This window comes from Chlorocebus sabaeus, chromosome 10, assembly GCF_047675955.1.
Source record: "Chlorocebus sabaeus isolate Y175 chromosome 10, mChlSab1.0.hap1, whole genome shotgun sequence".
NCBI lineage: Eukaryota > Metazoa > Chordata > Mammalia > Primates > Cercopithecidae > Chlorocebus > Chlorocebus sabaeus.
Window position 1 is genome coordinate 19,267,332 of NC_132913.1, and position 14,017 is coordinate 19,281,348.

Consider the following 14,017-nt stretch of genomic DNA (forward strand, 5'->3'; position numbering starts at 1 on the left):
GGTCTTTCTTATGTTGAAGGTTCAGAACCCAATTTTCAGCAGAACAATAATGGCTGTTCAATTTCCAGAAATAAATCTTCCGTAAGAGATCCTTGAAAGTGTTTCAATGGGAATTTGGGATTCCAGCTCCAATTATAAAACACAGGGATAGGAGAACAATCTGGAAGGATTGATGTGGCTCATCAGGGTAGATGAGCTAGGTTTTCTCTTCTGTGGTGGACTGCAAAAATGGCCACAAACAGCTCTCATTTCCAGATACTTGCATCTTTGCAATGTGACTTAGTAGCTCCTCCTAAGGTGGAGTGATAGAGTCAGTATCTTCCCCTCTTGAATCAAGTAATGGAGCTGTATCTTAACCTCTTGAATTTGGGCTTAGCCATTATGACTTGCTTTGGCGAAGGGGACAGTAGCAAACAAGATACAAGCAGAGACTTGAAAAGTGTTTGTACATTAGGACTTGCCCTCTCTAGCTACTCTTGGGAACTCTGTATGGCAAGTCTCATTAAATGAGATCAAGCAAAGAACCAGACATGTGAGTGAGTTTATCTTAGACCACTTGGCTATAGTTAACCCAGCAGCTAACTGCCAAGATCAGCTGAACATTTCAAACCAGAAGAAACGGTCACCAACAGAATCATGAGGAATAAGAAATGTTTGTTTTTTTCTTTTTTTAGATGGAGTCTCTGTCACCCAGGCTAGAGTGCAGTGGTGTGATCTCGGCTCACTGCAAGCTCCACCTCCCAGGTTCACGCCACTCTACTGCCTCAGCCTCCCAAGGAGCTGGGACTACAGGAGCCCACCACCATGCCCAGCTAATTTTTTTTTTTTTTTTTTTTTTTTTTTTTTGTATTTTTAGTAGAGATGGGGTTTTACCATGTTAGCCAGGAAGGTCTCGATCTCCTGACTTAGTGATCCACCCGCCTCGGCCTCCCAAAGTGCTGGGATTACAGGCATGAGCCACCACACCCAGCCGAAATGTTTGTTGTTTTAAGACACTAGGTTTTGGTGACATCATATGCCACAAAAGCTAACTGGCACATCTTCATCCCATGCTATCTGATCCATGTAAATCTCTCCCCAAGTTCTACATTTTGAGGAAGGGGACAACCTTCCCAGAACTTAAATTAGACTCAGGACTCACAGTGCTGGACACATCTCCCTCTTCTGGATTCCTGAGGGTGACAGTTGCAGATATAATGCAATGGGGAGAGCTGGGGCTCTGGTAATTTTTGAAAGAGAACAATCCTCCACTCTGTCTTGTGCAATAGCTGTCTTAGCATGATGTATAGTCATGCTCCAGGATGAAAATGGGAGCAGAAGGCATTCTAACCAGGATTCTCCAAGAATGCCAAGAATTCCAAAGTAAAAGATTGGCATGGAAAGCCTGTCTTTCCCATACCAACCCACTTAAATCCATTCCAGCATCCACGAAACTACCTTCACACCCACAAGGGAGGCTGTGGGTCCTATAAACGGGGACCCAGAGTAGGTTCCACACACTAGAAAGGAGCGTGTTGATCTGGGTGTCAAACGAGCTCGTCATTGCTATACCTGCCACTTAACTAAATCCTAGCCCAGCCCGTCACTCTCCATCATCTTGCTTAGACATCTGCTTTCCTGGTCGTGTACATTTTCTAGCACCAAATGAAGGGTTTTGTTCTTGGAATGGCAAATACTCAGCACACTGCCACCTCTCCCCATCTCCTGTAATGACTGCTTTATGGCTAAATCAGTTCCTGCTAAGCCCAGTCTCCCATCACACTGCTCCAAGAATCTACTTACTAATCACTCAGGATTGAAACGAAAGCTGACTTCTACTTGCCATCTCTGTCATGAAGCCATCTTGAGCTGTAAAGAACTCTGTTTCATCCACAATTATCTATATTGATACTGTGTGTATCAATATTATTTTTATGCACTTTCCCATACCAAGTACATCATTTTGATGGGTACCATTAACTCTTTCCTTGGTTCTTTCTTTGCCCTAGCTTTTATTTTCTTTATTGTGTCTCAACGACTTTTAATTTAAGTCACCTTATTTTATTTCATATGTCTTTAGAAGTTGCCGTACATCTGTATTGGAGCAAAATGATATGTAAATATACGAAGTATTTATGTGATTGCATTTTTTTCTTCTTGACCAGAAAATAAGGGTTTCACTTGCCTTTAAGGTCATCCTGTGATTTTTTTCCAGCCTCTCTAGTACATCATTATTCTGAATAATGATCTTTTGAATTCTGATCTTTTTCAACCAGCATATGATTTAGCCCTCTCAATATCATGTTATCTGAAAATAGGGTGTGTATGTCTTCCCTGAGTTCATCTAGGTCTATGATAAAAATCATCAAATGAGAAAGAAAACTTTGGCATGCTACTAGAGATCATCCAAACAACCTCAAATCATTCACCAGCTATGAATCTCCCTAACATTACAGAATTCAGCATTTCTACAATGATATTACAAGAATCTGTCAAACATCCACAAAAGAAGGAAGGGGGACATTCTGCATGTGGAGAAATACATGAGTAAAGGGCAAAGAAACATTATGACTTACTGCTAAAATGTACTTTTTCTGTATTATAAAATTCATATGAGTTTATATAAAAAATAACTTTAGTGTTTTTGGAACTCCACATTTGAAGGTATTTTTAAAGGTGTACTTGTTTACCATTATTAGGAACGTTAATTATTCTCAGTTCTGTGTTTCCATAGAACTTGGTTCATAAGCTCTATTTAGCGGTAGTAACTATTACTGTGGTTCACCAAATATTTCCCCTTCATTTCCTTCTGAATTCATGGTATAATTTCACTTCCAAGTCCCCTCTGAAGTTTGGCATGACCACTGTGACTTGCTTTGGCCCAGGAAATTTGAGTGAAAGTGTTACGCCATTCTGGCTGGAAACCCTTAAAACCTGATTTCTCTCTGCCATGGTTCCTTTGAAAGCACATGTTGAGATAGTTTCTCCAGCAGCCTGGCTTCCTAGGTAGCTATTGTTAGCAGAGCTGCTCTGCTAAACTGCATTGAACTTGCATGTGAATGAGAAGGTGTTGAGGTTTGCTACTGCAGCATAGCTTCTCCTATCCAAACCGATGCATGGAGTTCACCTTTGTGTGTATGGACAAGAGTGTGTGTCTGTATGAGGGTAGGGAGGATAAAGATGAATTTGGTATTAGGGATACAACAGTGAATAAAACAGACAAATTTCCTTGACCTTACACTGTACTGTAGAAAGGCAATAACCCTTCAACTTTTCCTGTCATATGACTTAGAAATTTCATTATCAGTTTTGTTTACAGTGGGATTTATCCAAAAAGGCCAAATGTTGGACAATGCCCTCTTCTCCTCAGTTAGGCAGGGGTAAGGAAAAGACATTGTGTTACTCTCTACCTTGAGTCTATCTATTCTAAAACATGCCCCTGGGGATAGGGTCATCCCCCTCTTTCCTCAGCAACATCCAGGGCTGCTGCCATTTGCTCCACCCCGAATCCCTTTCCAACCAGCTCCCAGGTAATGCTGCCATTGCTGGTGGGTGGACTACACTTTGAGTAGCAAGAGTGTGGACTTCCCAGAGATTCAGCTAGAGTCTTGACACCCTTTGCTTCTCAAGTTCTCAGAACAGTGGGGTGGGAGTGGGATGAGAAGGAGGGCCAAGGCTGAAGGTCAGTTGGGGGTCTTCAGTCAGATATCCTTTTTGATGTGTGTTTCCCCTAGTATACTGCAAGCATTTTGCTTCCTTTCAATTAAGTTGTACTCACCCTAATGGTTCATCTGAGTCAGTATTTTTACAAAGTTCACTTGTGGTTCCATGTGCAGTGCATTATGGAGAACCACTTCAGTATTAGGTGCCTTTTCCAAGTTTGGCAGAAAGTTTTTTCTTCAGAAGGTAAGGTGCTGAGGTCCCTACAGATAGCACCAATGATCAGCGGTCCCCCTATATGTAAAATAGACTTGCCTTGCTTTTCTGATTGGGGTAGGGATGGGGCCACCTCTCAGGAGTGACATTAACCTGTAATGGGACCTACCCCTGTTGTCTCATGGATGGGTTCAATTACATTATTAGAGTTCATTTCTCTCCCATTGAGGGAGGGATCGTGAATATCTCCTGCTATACAATGTACCTTTATTAGATTAAATCTAAATATTTATTTTGTGTAATTCATGAATTTTTCTGAACAGAATGTGGGTTTCGCTTGTATTAAACCTTCAGCTTCTGACTGTGATTAACAGCGTTTATCCCTTCCTCCTCATTGTCACATAATCATCCATTTGTTCCCAACAGATCTGGTCTGTGGGTTTACTTTTCTGATATTTAAGCCCTGAGATTTCAGGGTTTCAATCTTCCCTTTATTTACATCTCCAAGCCTTTAACTGGGTCATGAGAAGTCATGATCCATTTAACAAATAGTCTTGGCCAGTGCTTGAGATAAGAGAAAGAAGGCAATGAAAAGGTTTATTAAAAGAAAATAAAATGTAAGAATTTATGCAGAGAAATGAATTGTCCCTAGCTCTAAGCCCTTTTATGAAAACTGCAGGTTGTCACTGATCAATAGGTCATAAAATTAATTTAGTCATTTGTGACCAGCAACTTCAGAGGACATAGAATAGAAAATATCAGCATTTGTCAGGCATAAGGAATGACTGTTTTAGGAAATTGTGTTTCAGACCTGTGCCTACAAATGTGTGTGAGTGTTTGCGTGTGCCCCTGTGAGTCTGAGTGTAAAATGTGATATAAAACACTGAAAATCATTCATCTAAAAGGTCTTGGGTGATGTCAGGCATCCTAAAAAGTATTAGAATGGCATTTTACCCTGTCTTTCACCTCCCTGCTGACCACCTCCTTTGCCTCTGTCTTTCAACTTCTTTAGCATTTCACTATCTCCCCATAAAGCTGGTATTTGTCCAAGTAACAGAGCAAAACACATTAAGGATGAATCTACATGAGACTTTAGATTTCCATCAATCCAGTACTCTCCAGTTTGGCTCAAAGGACATTTTCTTTGTGTAGCTAAAGAGTGTATTAAAGCTAACTAAAGACAAGTGAAGCTAACTCGCCAGCTGCCAATGGAGAAGCAGAAAGCACTGCATGGAAAATTCCACTTATGGTTGTAGAAACAAATATTTTGAAGGCAAAATAGTATTATATACAGCTTGGGTAATTTTGTTTCAAAACACAGATTTTTTTTTTTTTCCACCATCGAAAATTTTAGCACTAATTAATCTAACAGAGCAATCCCGGGAATTTAACATCTATTTTCAGTCATTACTTTCCTGAATCTTTCTGCTCCTACCCCTGGAGGGCTTGTCAAATGAAAGCAGAAAGTTTGAAGGAAGAAAGCCAAAGTCAAAGTGAAATGATAAAGCTTGACAGTGAATAGGGGAAGAGAAAAATGTATACATAGGGCAACTTGCAAAGGGATAGGAGAACACAAATTGTGGGAGAATGGGACTCTACCGGGGAAAAACAAAACACGTTCAGACCAGCTTCAAAGAATTCTTCATGGCCGGGCACAGTAGGAAAAGGTTAAAATAACATGAGCTTCTCTCAGTGAAACTCAAGAACAAAAAGACACTGAACAGGACCAGGGTTTTGTGCTGTCCCGCACCTGTTCAATATAGAAGGACCTGATAGACTCTGGGAATTGAATTCTTTGCAAGCAATGATTTACTTTCTTGGGTAAATTAATGATGAATATAGATAGCATTTTTATTCAAGAGACTACAACAGCCATGTAGGCAATTATAATGTATAAAAGTAATATGAAAGAGTGGAATTTATAAGATACATAGCTATATAAATTCCAGGTAATAGAATTGAAATAGACCCTTTCCTACATAGACACCCATTAAATCTCAGGTCAAAGGCATATTTTGGCAAAGCTTGCTAATGCCAACAAGCTTCAAAAGGTATACCAAATTCATTTATTACTGTCAAATCCCAGCTAACTTTTTAAGTGGCCTTACATTAGACTCAAATAAATTATTTTTCTGGTAAAAAGAACAGAATCAAAATTCAAATATGTAATTCTAATATTTTTCATTAAATAACTAAAAATATATATCATTTTATATTCTAAACCCTGACTTTTACAAACTAAGCTGTACACAAAACCCTTCATTCACAAATAGTACTTGACCTTTTAAGCAACAAATTTGGCAAATACCAAACTATTTATTTCCTGTTCTCAATCTCTGCTCCATGTTACCAGGGCAGCCAGTCCAACTCGATTCAACCAACATTTATGGAGTACATAATACAGTCATCTTTCATGGTGAGAGAATATCTCCATATCTTTTTATAACCATGTATTCAAACACATTTTAGACTTATAGAAAAGTTTAAAAACTGTTTGTAATTTATATCTTCTCTCTCCTTCTCTCTCTCTCTCTCTCTGTCTCTCTGCCTGATTAGTCTTCCTAGAGGTTTATTAATTTTATTGATTTTTTTTCAAAGAAGTAACTTTTGAATTTGTAAATCTTTCTTTATTGTTTTTCCATGTTCAGTTTTATCGATTTTGGTTCTTGTATTTATTATTTCGTTTCTAATGTTTGCTTTGAGTTTAATTTGCTATTCTTTTTCTAATTTCTTAAGATGGAAGCTTGGATTACTGATTTGAGACCTTTCTTTTTTTCTAATACAGTTGCTCCCCACCTTTATCCACAGTTTCAATTTCTGAAGTTTCAGTTACTCTCAGTCAACTGCAGTACAAAATATTAAATGGAAAATCCCAGAAATAAATAGTTCATAAGTTTTAACAATTCATAAGTTAAATTGTGCACTGTTCTGAGTAGTAGAATGAAATCTTGCACCATTCTGCCAAGGATCATCCTTCTGTCCAGCATTTCCAGGCTGTATAAGCTACCCTCCCATTAGTTACTTGGCAACTATCTCATTTATCAGACTGAAAAACCATAATATATACAGGGTTCATTGCTATCTACACTTTCAGGTATCCACTGTGAGTCTTGGAATGTAGCCCCTTTAGATAAGGGTTGACTACTGTATAAGCATTTTAATGCTATAAGTTTTCCTCAAAGACTGCTTTAGCTGCATACCACACATTTTAATAGGTCGTATTTTCATTGCTACTATTTTTGCTTTAGATGGTCAGTTATCTTTTTGTGCATCTATTTATCTAAAAAATCAATTTTATTTTACTTATATTTTACTTCTAGGTTCTTTATTTGTGTGAATCTAGGTTCATGCTTACTGTCAGAATCTTTTGAGGCTTTCTTATAGAGTAGCTGTGCTGGCAATAACTTTCCTCTGTTTTTGTTGTTTTAAGAAAATATTTGTTTCTCCTTATTTTTGAAAGATGTTTTCACTGGGAATAGAATTTTTTCCGGCAGTGGTATTTTTGTTGGTTTGTTTGCTGCTTTAAAATGCCATTTCATTGTCCTCTTATTTATTGTAGTTCTAGTGATAGGTCTACTGGATTGATCACTATCCTTATTTCTTTCTAGATAATGTATCTTTTTATCTGACTGCCTTTAAGATTTTCCTTTTGTCTTTGGCTTTTAGCAGTTTGAATATAATATGCCTAAGTTTTGGAGTTTCCCCCCCCCCCCCTTAAGGGGGAAAGCTTTTATCTTATTTTATATGGCCATTTTGGATCTGTGATTTGATGTTTGTCATTAATTTTGGAATATTACCAGCCAATATTTCTTTGAGCATTTCTTCTATCCCATTCTTTCTCTCTTTCAGTCTGAGATTTCTATTATGCATATGTTAAATTATTTTTTATTGTCTCATAGCTTTCGTATGCTCTGCTCTGTTTTGTTCACATTTTTTTCTCTTTGCATTTTATTTTCTTAGAACCCTCTCCACTGTTGCTGTGAGCATGTAGTGAGGTTTGTGTGCAGCAAAAGCCTGCAAGTAGAGGAAGACCCTACCAATTGCTGTGGCTCTAAGGTCGTTACCCTCTCCAGGGCACGCTTGACCTCTACCCATTTGCCAACATCCTAGCAGAACTGTTTTTACCAGTCAATGTCTGGTTGTTTCCACTCCAGGTAAGTCAGAGCTCTCATCTTATCTGTCCTTGTAGATAGCCCTTTCTTTGTGTATTTTGTGACAGTTTGTTGTGACTTCATCTCTCCAAAGTTTTCAAAAGCATTTGTGAACTTGGCCAGGTATGGTGGCTCACGCCTGTAATCCCAGCACTTTGGGAGGCTGAGGTGGGCAGATCACAAGGTCAGGAGTTCAAGACCAGTCTGGCCAATATGGTGAAACCCCATCTCTACTAAAAATACCAAAATTAGCCGGGCATGGTGGCATGTGCTTGTAGTTCCTGCTGCTTGGGAGGTTGAGGCAGAAGAATCACTTGAACCTGGGAGGCGGAGGTTGCAGTGAGCCGAGATCGTGCCATAGCACTTCAGCCTGGGCGACAGAGCAAGACTCAGTCTAAAACACCAACAACAACAACAATAACCAGTTGTAAACCTGGCAGTTTGCCCAATTTTTTCATTGCAAGGGAGTGGAATATTACCTTTTCCAGCTCTCTAAATCTCAAAATGTAAACTATTATACCTCTTAATTATACCTCTTAAGGAAATTGAATGCAAAATTATTTTCCCACATGAAAAATCTCCAAGCCCAGATGACACCCTCGCTGAATTCTTCTAAACAGTAAAGAAGAAATACGCAAATCTTACAAAAATTCTTCCAAAACTAAGAAAAGAAGTAACATTTCCCAATTTATTTTATTTTACAAGACCAGAATAATCTTGATACTGAAACAGGACAAAGACATCTTACAAAACAACATAATTACAGGTTCAACTCTTTCATGAACATAAATTTTAAAATTCTAAATAAAATCTTAGCCCTTCAAATACAGCAACATATTAAAATGACAATATATTGTGACCACATATATAAAAGATAGCACATCCTGGGCTTATTTCAGGAATGCATGGCTACTTTAACATTTGAAAAATCAATCAGTGTGATTCTCCACACTAAAGGAATAAAGTAGATGAAACATATGATCAGCTCAATTAATACAGAAAAATTATCTTACAATATGTGACATCTGTTCATAGTAAAAACTATCTACAAACTAGAAACAGAAGGAAGCTTCTTTAATCTGATAAAGGATAGTTACCAAAACAAATTGAATTTATAGGAAACATCATACTTAATAGTGAAATACTCGAGAATTTTGAATCAAAAACAAAAGAAGGATGTCCATTTTTTTACTACTTATTTCAGCATTATTCTCAAGATCTTGGCCAGTGAAACAGGTTAGAAGAAGAAATAAAAGGTATAATAATTAGAGACAAAAATGCTATGATTTATAAATGACATGATATTGTATACAGAAAATCCAAATGATTCTACATATTAACTATTAGAATGAATACATGAATTCAGAAAGGTAATTGTATCTCTGCTTATTAGAAACAAATCACTCAAAATTTTTAAATTAGAAGATTTAAAAATAATCCTATTTAAAATAGCCTCAAAAACATCAAATACCTAAGAATAGATCTGAGGAAAGAAACACAAGATCCCTAATAGAAAGGCACGAATGATTAGTAATAGAAACTAAGACATAAATAGAAGGATACATGTTAAAATGTTTTGCAAAGACATCATTTCTTCTCAAGTTGACCTAGAGTTGATACATTTTCAATAAAAATCCTAGGTGGGATTCTACAGTTCATATCAAAATTTTAAAGGTATCAAAATTTTAAAGGCTAAGAAAAGCTATCTTGAAGAAGGGGTGCAAAGTAATATGGCTTCACTATCAGTATTAAAATTAATTATAAAATTACAGTAAATAAGACAGGAGTGCAATGATCAGCAATGAGAGCAATGGAACAGAAAAGAAAATCACCAGCCAGACCCATTCCTATAGGGCTACCTGCCTTATGATATGGTACTACCACAATGGAATGGGAAAAAGATAAAGTATTTTCAATAGCTGGTGCTTCATAAATTGGATATTCATGAGAGGAAAAAAAAAGAAATCTTCTCCCCTATATCCATCATAAACAAAACTCAACCTTGGATTCTTCATAGAGATAAATGTAAACTATTAGAGATGAAAGAACAACTTCATGACTTTAGGATAGGCAGAGATTTCTTACATTGAATATACAAATACAGGTCAAAAAGAAAAAACTATTCAGCCATAAAAAAGGACGAGTTTGTGTCCTTTATAGGGACATGGATGCAGCTGGAAGCCATCATTCTCAGCAAACTATCGCAAGAACAGAAAACCAAACACCCCATGTTCTCACTCATAGGTGGGAACTGAACAATGAGATCACTTGGACTCGGGAAGGGGAACATCACACACCGGGGCCTATCATGGGGAGGGGGGAGGGGGGAGGGATTGCATTGGGAGTTATACCTGATGTAAATGACGAGTTGATGGGTGCAGCACACCAACATGGCACAAGTATACATATGTAACAAACCTGCACGTTATGCACATGTACCCTAGAACTTAAAGTATAATAATAAAAAAAAAAAAACTGACAAACTGACCTGCATTAAAATTAGGAACTTCTGTTTAGGAAAAGATACCACTGAGAGAGTGAAATGTCAAGTCACAGACGAGAATCAGATATTTACAATAAACACAGCCAATAAAGAACTCATATCTAGAACATTGCTGAAATTTCTATAATAAGAAAAAAGATATATCTATCTCATTATTTTAAATGGAGGAAAAAGAACACTTCTCAGAAACGGTAAATAACAGAGAAACTCTGTCTTTCCCAAGGAAAAAGGGTTTGATTGGTGAACTTTGGAGATGGATCATTATCCAGGCTCTTTTTGGCCTTCTCTCAGAACCTCTGAGCGCAAAGGCCATGTTCCTTCCCCTCTCTGTTCTTCCCTCTTCCAATTAGCAAACTCACCTACCAGGGTAGATCCTATACCTTCAGGAGATGGAAGAGAAGGCTTTCCACGGTTAAATCTTAGGTCAAAGCCACAACCTCCAATCCTGCTTTACCAATCATAAATTGAGTATTTGACACCCTATCTTATGTCTGTGTCTTTTTCTCATTTGGTTTAGAATTCTCATTTATCAAAACCCTAACAGTAGTGAAGGGAGAGGAGTTTGATGAGATGAGATTAAATAAATTGAGAGGTTGAAGGGTGAGGGCATGGAGCACCTTGTTTGGAAGCAGAGGAGGAGGTGATCTCTAACCACTGCCTCTGAGAAGTGCAGCTGGTGCATCAGGTCAGTCAGTGTTAATGCTGGGAGAAGCTGCCGCCACACCTGTTGCCATCCTGGGACAGAAACTGATAGTGGTGACTTTCTATGAACTACTTGCTCTCCACCAAATTCTTTCCCAGCTGGCTCTCTGTTTTTCCCAGGGTTTAGGCAGCACAAATTTTAACAACTTCTTAAAAAACCTTTTTGTAGCGGAACGGTACTTCCAAACGTTGAGCCGGAATGTGAAGCTTTGCAAATTAATGATCTTGTAAGAAAAACAGTAGTCCTCTTGATCAGATTGTATTGATCAGAATTTTGTTTGTCATAGTTAAACGCTCCCTCATGGAATGCACAAATCTGCCGGATTTTCTAAAATAGGTCAGCCAAGAAGATAATTGGTTTGGCCCCATTGTATATGCCAAGCACCTTATCGAACAAAACCAATAATTCTCCCATTTGTATGCAGAGCAGAAAAGAAAAAGGTACTCAAGAGATGTCTACATTATTCTCTGAATAGAAAATACTGTAACAAGATATTTGTATATTGGTCTGCATTGCCAGTAGGTAGATTTTTATTATGATTATTATTTAGTGTATAGCATTTGGCTCCGAGATAAGCTTTCATTCAAAGGAAAAATGCATACTATTCGCCTTTGTGATACAGGTGCTATCTGTGTTTCATAAAAAGCTTTTTTTTAAATGTTGTTATAAGCAACGTGCTGTTTGTAACAGATGTCAGCCCAAAGCAGAATTGTAAACACTTTATGGCATGGTAATGCTGATATTCTGGACTGTTCAGGTATGTGATACAAAGATAGAGAACAGACTTATAGGAATAGCTCAAAGAAACAGTTGGAGTGAAAATATTATTTTGCTGTTTCCTAGAAATTTCAAAATCTGTCTCTTCAAATACATTAGGACTGAACCAATTTAATTCCTACCCATTTGACCTTTGAAGTTTGAGAGCAGTGTTTCAATTTATATAAACACAATCACAAAGATAAAGCCAATAACATCAATCCACCGAGTTTGAGAAAAATTTCTAATTATGAAAAAGGTTTCCTTGAAGGATCAATTCCATGTCAATTTATTAACATTTCATTAAGCTGAGAAAATAATTATAAACACATTTACATTCAGGGTAGTTACAAAAATTATAATTTGATATTAAAATACTGAGCTTAATCATATATTCAAGTATATAATTTTTGAGATCCTATTGTGGTTATCCTTGCAGTAACTGAATTTACTATCTCTAACAAAGTTACAAAGAAGAATGGGGCAATTCCTTAACTTACAATAAGAAGACACTTTACTAATGAAGTATTTAAATATATCAGCACTTCAAGATGAGGCATGGGGGCAGAGACTGTCAAAGCTGTATTCTTAATATTCTTAATTATTCAAGATTACAATAGTGCTAGAACTAAAAAAGAGAATCCAAGATCCATTTAATATGGTGTTTTCAAACTGCAGGTCACAAGTGATAAGTGGGTCCTAAGATCAGTTTAGTGGATTACAATTAGTTTTTTTTTTTTTTTTTTTTTTGAAATGGAGTTTTAGTCTTGTTGCCCAGGCTGGAGTACAATGACGTGATCTTGGCTCACTGCAACCTCCATCTCCCAGGTTCAATCAATTCTTCTGCCTCAGCCTCCTGAGTAGCTGGGATTACAGGTGTGTGCTACCATGCCTGGCTAATTTTTTATATTTTCAGTAGAGACGGGGTTTCACCATGTTGGCCAGGCTAGTCTCAAACTCCTGACCTCAGGTGATCTACCCACCTTGGCCTCCCAAAGTACTGGGATTACAGGCACAAGCTACCATGCCTGGCCCAATCAGTATTTTTTTAGATATCATTTTTAAACAGTATTTTTTAAATGAAACAGAAAATATCAGAATGATTCCATTTAACAAGGGTAAAAATGTTTCATAATAGTTTTCATGAGTGTGTGTCTATACTGGGTTGTGATATAAAATGTCCATCTTACTATGGATCATGGGCACAAACTTGGAAGTCAATGATCTAATCTAGCCTCTGGCTTCTAATGAGGTAAAACTATGTGTTCTCAGAGAAAAATAAATTAATAAGTAAAGTATATAAGTAGAGTGTACATATCACTTTAACTTTGTGTTTGTGAAATCTTGGGGCTTAAGGAATGATTTGACATTGTTACATTGCTAATTCATACTCTCTAATGGAATGATGGAACTGTGGGAACTTGAGAGTAGAGAAGACGTTGATTTATGCAGATTGGGAATATAGATAGATCAAACCCTGAGGATAATTATTCAGAATCAGTTTTACACTGGTTGAAGATTATTTTCCTTTTCCTCTTTCCAAATGAAAGAAATTTTCCAGAAGCAAGTAGAACAATTAAACAAGTTTTCATGTTGCCCTGTGCCTTTTTCGAACCCTGAATGGAGGAGAGAGAAGAGCCTCTGTCCCAGAAGAAAGCAGGAATCTCAGCCCTCACCATTCCAGAAGAGGGAGCAGGAAGGCAGTCTAGTAGTCCCTGGGGCCCTGAGACACTCGGGATCAGAAAAAATCAGGAATTCCTTTCATGGGTTCCAGTGGTGCAGAAGCAAAGGCATGTCCAGGCTATCCCAGGGACAAAGAGCCAAGGGTCTTTTTCCATGAGGTCATATTAAGTTCTTATTGCTACCAAAACCAATTACCACAAACCCAGTGGCTTAGAACACTACAAGTTTATTATCTTGAAGTTCTGTAGGTTACAAGCCGAACACGGATCTCACTAGGCTAAAGTCAACAGAGCTGTGTTCCCTTCTCAACATCCTAGAGAGGAATCCAGTTTCCTTGCCTTTTCCAGCTTCTAGAGATTGCCCATA